Source organism: Sesamum indicum, linkage group LG10 (genome assembly GCF_026168435.1).
Source record: "Sesamum indicum cultivar Baizhima isolate 11 linkage group LG10, ASM2616843v1, whole genome shotgun sequence".
Lineage (NCBI taxonomy): Eukaryota > Viridiplantae > Streptophyta > Magnoliopsida > Lamiales > Pedaliaceae > Sesamum > Sesamum indicum.
The window spans coordinates 737,182-749,133 of record NC_142666.1 but is presented as its reverse complement, the minus strand read 5'-3'; positions in this window follow the sequence as shown (position 1 = coordinate 749,133).

Here is an 11,952-nt window from a genome sequence, read left to right as displayed (position 1 = left end):
CATGATTTGATAGTAAACAGTAATTTTTGTCTCCCAAAAGTACAACATTAAACATAAAATATTTATATATAAAAATATATGATTTGACAATGTACAGTGATTTTTGTCTTCCAAATCCCAACATCAAACTTACACCATTTATTTTAAAATATTTTAAATTTTGCCAAAATACAAATCCAAACATATCATCTATTTTCAACACACACTCACTTATCTCTATTTTTCTCTCTCTACTTCCAAAATAAAAAACAAAACAACTAAAACACGAATCCAAACATAATGTATGATTTCAGATGTCATGGATTCAAACTTTGACTTATGCTTTGGATGTTATTTTTACTTAATAGTAGGTGTGCTATCTTTGTTAAATATTGATACCCGACTAGAATAATTGTAATCAATTTATTTCGATTAATAATAGTTCACCTCTCTTACTTAAAAGAAAAATAATTGTTGTCCAAAGTATTTCACCAAATAGAGACATCATTTCAACTAAAGGGTACACATATTCAGTTTATTAGATACGGTTGAATGATGATTGTGCGTCATCAATCATCATCAATGTATAATGATCTTATTATGCGTCGCACATTGTAACCAATCACTTGTCACGATTTAATCTAATCGAAATTAATTTTATTACAATGAACTTGAATCTTTTTAAAAATAGCAAGATATCTGCGGCTCAAATATTTTAATTTTTTTTCCAATTATAATTATACTTACTTGATGGATTTAAAATTTAACGCTAGCGATAAATATCTGTCTAGTTCATTTCAAAAGAACAAAAAAGGAAGATAACAAAGAAAAAAGGATTAACATATGTTAATTTCTAGGCTATGTTTTAGTCAAATGCATGGGTCAACTTTCATCCTAATTGAATTACTTGACGAAATAAAAGAGAAATTGAATATTTACTTGCACGCAAGAACATAGTTTTTTTCTAGATGTTTGGCGCAATTAAACTGAAATAAATGTTCAATTTATAATTTCAGATCTCTTATAACTTGAGAAATTTCATCTAGCACTTCTGAAATTTGCTCCCGTCTAACGAATAAGTCCGTTCGTTAGTCAAAATTCACTGAATTTATTGATATTAAAAAAATAAAAAAATAAATATATTAACCACTAATTAGCTTATTGCAGGCTCAACAAATCAGCAGTGTTATATGTAATTTCTCAAACCACAAAAAATTTATGTGTAACTATACAAAACTTTAAGAGATGGGAGTGTAATTATCCCTAATAATAATAACAATCGATTTGTTGTCAAGTTAAACTATATTTGCTCGAGTGGCCGATGGTGCACACTGCATGCACTCTGACAAGGACCCAACAACTTTACTCGGGTTACTCGAGGTGTGAGTCTCCAGAATTACAGAATCACCCTTTAATTGTATCAACATAGTATCAATTTTACGTTCGGTTAAAATACAAGTTTGATATATAATTTATAGGTCATGAATTCGAATTTCAAGTTGAGATCTCAATACTTAGTTATAAATCATGAGTTTGAATTTTATCGGATATATATGTCTTTCTCTTATTTTTATATAAATTTATTATAATAAAAATTTTCATTATTATAATATATTGATGTATTAATCTAATTATTGTATTACTCATTATTTAATATATAAAATAGTGATGTAATTATATAATTACTATTTAAAAGAAAAAAGAGTGCTGGTGCATAGTCTACACATGACTAGACCTACTTGGGGTGGGGGGGGGGGGGTTAAATTGTGAAATAGCTTCAAAGTTGGGAGCCAACTGCAATTTACTAGAAAGCATTATATATATATATGGTCAGAAAATCCAATTGTAAAAGAGTAGAAGGCAAGAATAGACAATCATGGTCTCCAATCTCCATCAATCATTAATGAACAGAGAGGTCTTAGGTAGCATATAGTCCCTTTGCGCTAGTGGCCGCGATGGACTATGGAGGAAAGCAGTGAGATCTGGTTGGAGCTGTTTGCTTCATCTCTCTAGTTACTACTTCTGTTAGCTTTGTGAGTCGTTATTTTATTTTATGAATAATTATATTTACATCCCTCAATATATGATTAATTACACAAATTATCTTTATATATCGCATAATTGCATAAACAATTCTAACAATAAAAAAATAAGAATAGTTTGTGCACTGATATTGATATTTTTAAAAAGTGTAAATGTAATTTTTTTAAAAGTAAAAGTTGTTCGTGTAAATAATGTGAGATATATGTAATTAATTAAACGACGGAAATAATTTATGTAAATATTAAGAAACATAAATGTAATTATGACATTATTTTATATACAACAATTATGTAAAGTTAAAATGATAATGTCGGTGGGATTTTGCAATATCGTACCTTTACATCCCTAACTTCTATCTCATTGAGGTGTTTTAAGCTTCGATCTCTGTATGTATTATTGCTATAGCAATAACTCGCAACTTCAAACACACACTGAGTATAAGGGAGTTGGTATAGCCAACGACGCCTAACGATCTCTCGAACTCCATTAATATGAACAATGTTATTTTATTGTACAGTAGGTCTTGTTTAAATATAATTTATCTAATATTGTTGATTAGAGTATAATTTTTGTAATTATCTTTGTTAAATACAGATATTCGACATGAATAGTTAATTATTTTCAAATAATAAGAGAGATGTGGTATAAGAAATTTCAATTTTGCAAAACTGATATACGATCCTGTAAATTATTTTAAATTTAAATTTTGTGCAATATTTCTAACAGCAAGACATTTTTTTTATTTTATTTTATTGAACGAAGCTTCTATTTATTTTGATTTTATGCACCAATATGAGAAGAAAAAAAATTAATCTGAACTCAAATCATTTTTCCATCTAAATCACAATAAAAAAAGAAATAAAAATAACTTTTCCAGAGACTAATTACGGTTGAAATCTTCTTAAAATGATTCGTCAATGGGGTCTAATCGATTGGTGAAACTGATGCCTCATAACTTTAGATGTCATGGGTTTGAACTCCACCATATGCGTGTGATGTTGCTCTATTGCATGATATATATTGTATACTTAATAGTAGGCGTTCATTAGATTTAACTTATCTGATATTGTTGATTAGGGTATGATTGTTGTAATTATTTCTCTAATAGTAGGTGTTGTTTAGATTTAATTTAGCTGATATTGTTAATCATATATTGTTTAAATTTAATTTATCTGATACTATTACTTATGAAATGATTGTTATAATTATTTTTATTAAATATTAATATTCAATAGAAATAATATATACAATTTATTTTAATTAATAATAATTAATCACTCCAAACAAAATCTTTTAAAATGATCCACAACACAGGCACAAGGTCCTTTTTACATTTTACGTGGGAAGAGATGGGCCATAATAGGCTACTGACCCAATTAATATTCGGTGGTCCAAAGGCCAACTTGCCGTCGCTCTGTTAACAGCACCGACTCTCGCTTGCGCTTTCTGCTTCTGCCAAACAAAAAGGATAACGAATTTATTTATTTATTTATTTTTAAAGCAAGAGTAATAAACTATTATTACTTGAAATATATTAATTACATTATAATTATTATTATCACAATAACTCCTACTATGTAACACACAACGTGGTTCGAACCCGTAACTTCTAACTTTACTTAATGTAATTAAAATATAGTTTTTTCAATTTTGTAAAAAATAATTGACTCTAAGATGCAATATTAATAACCTTTGTACTATAAATAGATATCTATATTATTATTAAAAAAAAAAATTATTGTCGTATCAATTTTTGAATACCAAAATTATCTCTTAATTAATTTATTCTCTTAAAACAAAATTAGGTTAGAATAGTAATTTACCCGTGAATTCATTTTTTTCTTTCAACCCATCACTCCATATTTCTCTCACCCATTGTCTCTGTTTTTTCCACAAACTTTTATATATTTAATAAGCCCACAATTACAATTATTCTTTCTTCTCATAAACTTCTTTGTTTTTTTTCAACTCACTAAATTTGCATCGTTTCACTTGAGGCTATATATGTACTAAAATTGACCAAAATACATAATTTAAATATATTGATCAATGTATATTAATATTTTGGATAAATTATGTTAACACCCATTGAGGTTAGGCCAGTTTATATAAACATCTCTATCTTTTGCAAAATTATAGCTACACCCTCTAAGGATTTTTACTATAACTTTTCTGCAAAAATACGGCTACACACCCCTGAAGGGTATTAGTGTAATATTTTTCAGGGTATGTTTCTATAAATTTTGTATTGAATATAGTGTAATTATAATTACAACTATAACCTCTTGGTGTAATTTTGTAAAAAGAAGATAGTATTTTTGTAATTTGACATAATCTCATAGAGTATAATATTATTTATTTTAATATTTTTATCATAATTTTTTATATTTATTCACGCGTTGCGAGTGCGTAGACTGCTGGTAATATATATACAATCTTGTACAAATATTTAGTCGTAAGAGGCTGGTGTTACTGTTAATTTAATAAAATAAATGCTATCTCAAAAATAAGGGGAGCAAAGTGTCGGTAACCCTTCTTTCTGGTCAAACATAAGTAAATCATTCAATACTCAAAATCGAAAGAACTGCAATTGTCTTATCCTAGAGAAATTACATTGCATCCAGTGCACTACTAATACGCAACGTATATTTTCTTCAAAACAAGCAGTAAAGTTTGCAATTCGGTTAAATTTACGATACAATTCTCATTGTAAGTTTTCGATTTAATTTTCTTATCTTTAATAGCGTTTCTAACTTTTATGTATTATTTATTCCAATATGATTTTTATTGCTTTTATTTTCTAAAAATTCAATTGTTATATTTCAAAACATTGTCTCTAATTTCTATATTTTTAGAAATAAATAAATATATATATATTTTTTTATCATATCTTTTAAAAAAGTTATATTCAAAAGACCGATATGTAATTATTTATATTTATTTAAGAGAACAAATAGTAAATAACATAATTTTATAACCAAATTAATAAAAAAAATTTATGAATTTCTTTTGTGTAGTTATTGTACACATTCATTAATTAACTTTGAATTTGTAAAATATAATAAAATTTAAAGTATTTAATTAATTGCTTGTATTTATTATAATTAAAATATGTTTTTCCTAGCTAAGAAAAATTTAATGAATTTAAAATGCAAAACTGGAACTAAATATACATATATATTTATATAGGATATGAGTAATATGTTCAAAAATTTAATTTTAAGAGATAAATATTACATGTATTAATTCGGAGTGACAAAGTATATTTTATCCTATTTATTTAAACAAAAATACAAACAGTAAAGGGAGTTGACATCAGTCTAGTGGTCAAATGATTAAGTCTAGAATTCTAGATTCACAATAAATATATGCAGAAAAGCCAAATACAATTATCAGAAGTGTATTTTCACCAAAAGCTCCGCTGTCAATATTAACTAAGCAGTGCTACATTCTTGCTGCGGCGGACTACAGTTTCGATTGACGTGCGTGTGTTTGGATTGCTACCTAAAAGGTGAAAAGTAAGAGGTGAAGCAATTATCACTACTTACTGGATAATTACAAAATAATAATAATTTATTTTAACAAGCACAAATAATTTTTTATTACACCAACTCAAGTCCTATGTAGTTTTTAGAAATAAAAGTAAAAATAAAACATGAATATGTATAAATAATATATACCTGTAAGTAGAATAATTAACATTCTCAAGTAAGGATTTTATAAATTATTTTTTTAAATTGCAAAATAATAACTTAATAGTTAAGTAAAGAGTCAATATCGAGCTAATTAGTAAGTAAAACACTCGTCGTTTATTTACATTATTTCACATGAGAATTTTCTTACTAATAAATTTAATTACTGAAAAATTGTTTAAAATATATATTAAATAAAATAAAAAATAAAAAATTATTTATTAATGAGTTCAATTTTTTTTATAACTAGAATCATTTTTTTCTAGTTGTATTACAATAGCCCTTCAGACATAAGTTGACATAAATTAGTATTAAATCTATAACAATAAAATACAATTCTTTTTCTTTTTTCATATGTAATTTTGGTGTGGAAAATAAATTCCCCTTTAAATTAAATTAGGGAAATTTCTTTAAATGTGCTTGCAAGTACTTGAAACAACCGCTTATCAATTTATTATTGAAAATAAATTAAAAATAATATTTTTCTTTCACAATTTTTGTTTTTGCATCGCATAAATTAAATTGATTTAAATCGAAAAATATAAGAGTTGCCCAATAACTGTTGCAGCTTGGCAGCAAATTATAAATATAAGTTATTTTTTCAAATATTCAAACTTCAATTTTTTCCCACTTTTAACTTTTATTTTTCAATACTCTCAACCTTGACTACTATCTAATTTTAAATTTTTAATAAATAAAAAATTATTGCAAACACCCTGTCCACTTTAATTTATTCCTCGAGTAGGAATTGGTATATGGCAGTTGCATTTGACTGATTAATAACCGGCATACTACATTTGCATATTGGTAGGGTTGTAAATTATTTGAATCGAGTTGAATATATCACTTTCAAATATATTTGTATTATTATCGAGTTTTAAAAATTGCGTCTGAATTTAATTTGATTATTTAATCTGATTGAGCTCAAATGAGCTTTAATTAATCAAATTTGTGTCGAACTCGAGTACTTTGATATTTTTAATTATATTTTATTATTGTCAGAGCTAGAAAGATTATAAAAAGAATAATTTTGTGAAATTTGATTTATTAAATTGAAGATTGAATTATAAATAGTATATTATTATATCTAAAAAATATTAAATAATTGTAGAAGTAGATGATTTTGAATCCGCCCTATTTCTGTGATGACTATCCAAACAATCCCCAAATTGCCGCATCATCTCCCACTCCCATTTCATTAAATAAGCGTCATTAATGAGACAGCAATAACTCTTTCAAACCCTTCCTCCATTAATGGCTCTCTCCCACTCATCTCCCTTCTTTACAATGTCACCTCCAACCCCTTCCATAACAACCCTGAACCCTTTCGCACCCGAGTATAACCCTATTCCTCCCGTAATCACTCCGACGCGCGCACAAGCCTTGCCGCCGTTCCTCCTCCCTCAGCAGTCGTCCACCGTCGTCCACCAACTCTGCACTCGCCCTGTGTCTTTTTTCACGTACTCATCAACTCACAGCGCACATGAGCCTTTTTACACTAATTACGCTACTTACTATGTCGTCCCTGAACTGCACTCAGTTGCTACGAACCCTTCACCACCACCACCACCGCCGCCGCCGCCGCCGCGAGCGGATGTTGGAATCCCATACGAGCAGCCGGTGAGAGGCCGCACCTGGCAAAGAAGAGGGTTTCGGGGAGGTAGAGGAAGAGGACGAGTGAACTCTTGGAGAAGTAGAGAGAATAATGGAGGAGGGTTAGAGTTAAAATTTGAAAGAAGGCCCAACGACAAAGAGAACGTGGGATTATGGAGCATGCAGAAAGAGGCAAACAGGCATAAAATCGTGCCTTTGAAACGCGAGGAAGAGAAAACCACAGTCATGATAAAGAATATTCCTTATGATTGCCCGTATTTGCTTATGCTCTCTAATCTTTTGTGGTTCTTTTGCTTCATATAATGATTTTTAGGTGTTTATAAATGGCGTTTGTGGGTAAAAACGCTTTTGAGTAGAGATTGGTTTGTTAAAATTTGGATTATTTTCTTCTATTACTTATATTTCCCAACACGCTTTTGATGTTTTCAGTCAAATACTAATAATTCCCACCTCTTTGCAGACGGCAGGAACTCATAAATCTCTTAGATGGTTTTTGCCTTGTGGAAAATGAGAAGGCACGCAATGAGAGCTCATCAAGAGAAGCAGCTCATGAGGAACATTTCACTTGTGCCTATGATTTTTTATACTTGCCAATTGATTTTAGGTATATATTTCAGTGCGTATCAAAACATGTTTAGGGTTTGTTGATGACTGATTCAATCATTCAATCTTGATGATCATATCAGGACTAGAAAGAGCAGAGGTTTTGCATTTGTCAACTTCACAGATGCAAGCACTGTGTGGAAGTTTTTCGACGCTTTTCATCTGAAAAATTGGGACTCTGTTGATCGCAAGAAATGGCCCAAAAAGATTGAGGTTGTCTGCGCCAAAATCCAGGTATGCACGTAGAAAACATGATACTATTAAAATTGTGCATGGAATTATAATGTATTCAGCAGTTAGTAATCATATATATAATTAATGAATAAACTAATCAATTATCATCATAATATTTGTATTTTTTGTATTCATAATTATATATGTTATTGATTATTAATAGTGTCCAATATAGTGACACTTTAACACCATTATATATATATATATTAGTCTTAAATATAATTTTGGTCTTGTAATTACTATGGTTAGTCCCGTAAGTTTTTATTTTTCATGATGTTTCGTTAAAATTGGCTGGAATTCTCATAGCCAATTTCATCACTTAATCTACCTGACATTGTAAAATTTTGAATATAAGGACTAAATTAATATTCTAGTAAGTTATGGGACGAAAATGCAAAATGTTATAATTACACGAATAAACATGCAATTAAATCTTATATATTATGCATGAATTGAAATTATTAATAGAGTGAAAACTTTGTTGTGAATAATAGGGGAAGGAAGCTCTGGTGAAGCACTTCTCAGAGTCTATATTTGAGTGTGAAAGCGATGAGTTTCTGCCGGTGGGGTTCAACCCGCCGAGAGATGGCTCCGGACAGGCCGTAAAGCTGAGCATTATTGGAAACCGGAGGGTGCAGGCGCCGGTGGCCTCTCCTCATTGGGAACCCCGCAACAATCATAAGGCCTAATTCCTAAACTCTGCAGGTGGCTGGCTAGCTACTAACTTTGCAATGATTTGGTGCACTGTCACATCGGAAATTTGAGTACCTGTTTCTTCCTTACCTCACAAACGCGACTTCTCTTGCTGTGTGGGTGACGTTTTTATATATCTTCAAGTTGGGAATTGGTATTTGCGAGTGCTGCCCTTTTCCCAGTTCAAGGTATAACTCTTAAATACCAAAGAACAATCAAGATTTATAGCTTATCTTCTTAGGTGAATAAGAGGTTTATAGGCATCATCATGATGATGATGTGTGTATTTAGGGTTTCTATATATATGAATCGAAATGAAGGGTGGATCTTGGCACCTGGATATGATGAAGCGTATCCATCCATGTAATGGGGACAGGTGGTGGGGTCCACCCCTCTGTGCTGACATAGATTAGGGTTTCGGATTTTTGGTTTGTGCATGTATCCTTGTATTGTAATCTCAAGTTGTAGCAGCAGCCAGCAGTAGCATATGATTGACTCTTATTTGTAATGTCATGTTGTAAGAATGTGAAGAACGAGGCTGCGTTGTTGGGGAGATTTGCAGAGTCTGTACGACGTCGTGCTTTGCCTTTTCATAGGCCTGTACTAGATATGTTTAGTTTAGTATAGATCTTTCCCCCCTAGTGTACAGTGGCAGCTCTGATTTTCTGGCCTAATTGCGGTAATTCTGTACGGTGAATGATTATCTCAAAGTTTGAATAGTGCGGTATTAGTGATGTGGGTAAATAGTTTCATATATATAAAAAAAAGGGATAATTATATTTATATTTTTTATTTATAATTTGTTTACATAAATTATTTTTTATTTTTTTGAAAATTTATACATATTATCTCTATTTTTTTAATTTATACACATGTAACACATCATCTCTATTTTGTTGTTGTTAGGGGTAGTTTTTATAATATTAGACAAAAGACATGAGTGGTTTGTGTAAATAGACTACAGATTAGGGGTATAAATATAATTAATTCAAAAAGAAAAATTACAAATATCTTATTTTTATTTAATATTCATTTACCTCGTTTTCCTCTATTTTTATTCTCTTATATTTTCGTTTAATTTTTATATTCAATTGATCAAAACATTATTTTGGATATTATGAATAGGATTTATATATTCTTAAAATTTCTTAAAATATTTTTATGGAATATGATTTTTGAATTATTTAACTTTACTCATTAACATTTTGATATATGCTTTTTTAAATTCTGAAACTTATATTTTATTGTTTTTATTTGATGGGTATTTATAATTTTTTAAATAAATATTTATAATTATATATGTAATGGAAGGCATCTGATGCATATACGCAAATTAGGAATGCATTGTGAGTGGGGTGTGAAATTGGTTAGGCATGAAGGAATATTGTCGACGAGTGATTAAAATAAGTAGTTAAATTTTCTAGTTTTAAAAGTAATAATTATGATATAAAATATAATAAGTAATAAGTTAATAATAGAGAAGAGATGTTATAATATATATTTTTTTGTAATAGACAATTATTTTATAACAATAAATATATATTGATAAACAAGAGCAGTAACACCTACAACAATATATACAGATATATATAGAGAGAGAGAAAAGAGAGAGAGAGATCGTATAAACTAAACTTGAGAGAGTGAAAGATTGTTGTGAACAAGGCAAGGAAACTCTGGCGAGATCCACTTCTCACACAGACCATATTTGAGTGTGAAAAGGGATGATTTTCTATAAGTGTGGTTCCACCTTCACAAGCAATATATCTATTTCCAAGGGAATGTAATTAGTTGGACTTCTTTGACCAAAAATTGAATCAATTATATGACAAGTGTAATATATTTATCATATATTTGGTATATAATTACGAAAGAACGATCAATTACATAATATGTATATTATAATTTTATAATTAATTTAATTCGATTAAATTTAATTTGAATTAAATTTTTTTATTTAAAACCCCTTAATAATAATAATAATAATTAGGTCTAATTCCTAAACTGTGGAGGTGGCTACACTACAAAGTTTGCAATGATTCGATGATGCACTGCGCTGTCGTATCGCAAATTTCACAAGATTTGAATGATTAGACTGCTGGAGTTATGTTGCTGTTTCGTTTCAGCTTCCACCAAAACGCCATTCTTGATAGCCTCGGATTTCACCATATGGACAATCAATTTGCAATTTTTCAAAAATTATTATTATTTTAAATATATATTAATTAAATTAATTATTATTAAAAACAATCAGAAAATAAAAATTAATAAGAGAAGAAAAACAGATGTGGAAGTTGAAAAAAAAAAGAAAAAATGGGAAAATGAAGAAAAAAATTAATTAAATATTTAAAAATAAAAATTGACGTACAAAAAAATTGAAGATTACCAATAGGATGTTTTTCTATTATATAACTTTTGAGTGTTTAATTAAACAATTAGAATGTACAAGATGTATATATTCCAGCATCAACTTTGGGACATTTTTTTTTAAATTATTCAATTTTTCAATAGACTTTAATTAATTTTTATATTTTCTACAATTATCGTTTGAACATGATATTATTGGGTTTAATGCAATTTACCCTCCTATAACAATGAGCAAGTTATCCCCTTATAAAAAATAAATAGCAATTTACCTCGCTAATAGTTATTTTAATTTTCATAAGGGAGATGTTTGTCTATTTTTCAGTAACAAAAACATGTAGATTGCTATTTATCCTGATATTATTGCTAGAGTGTGAGTCTTTTTTGGACTGAAATTCATGGGGATTTGAAACCGTCCAAAATTTAGCTTATTTCAAATTTGTTTTACCTTAGATTATAACTCTTCCTGTTGAAAATACCTCCTAACTCTATTAAGAGAGTCATGCAACAATGAAGTGTTTTACTTAAAATTCGAGTTCTCAAAATCTTGTAGACATTTTCTCCTTTATTCTGCAATTTCAATTACTTCTACTCCATCAAGTCACTTGGTTTTAACTTCCAGTCGAACAGTGTGGTTTGAATGTTTAGAAAAAACCGTGAAGAAAAAGGTTAGGTAGCTGGTAATCTTGAAAAGAGATGAAGACACCACTGCGACAAATATAAAGAGGAGAAA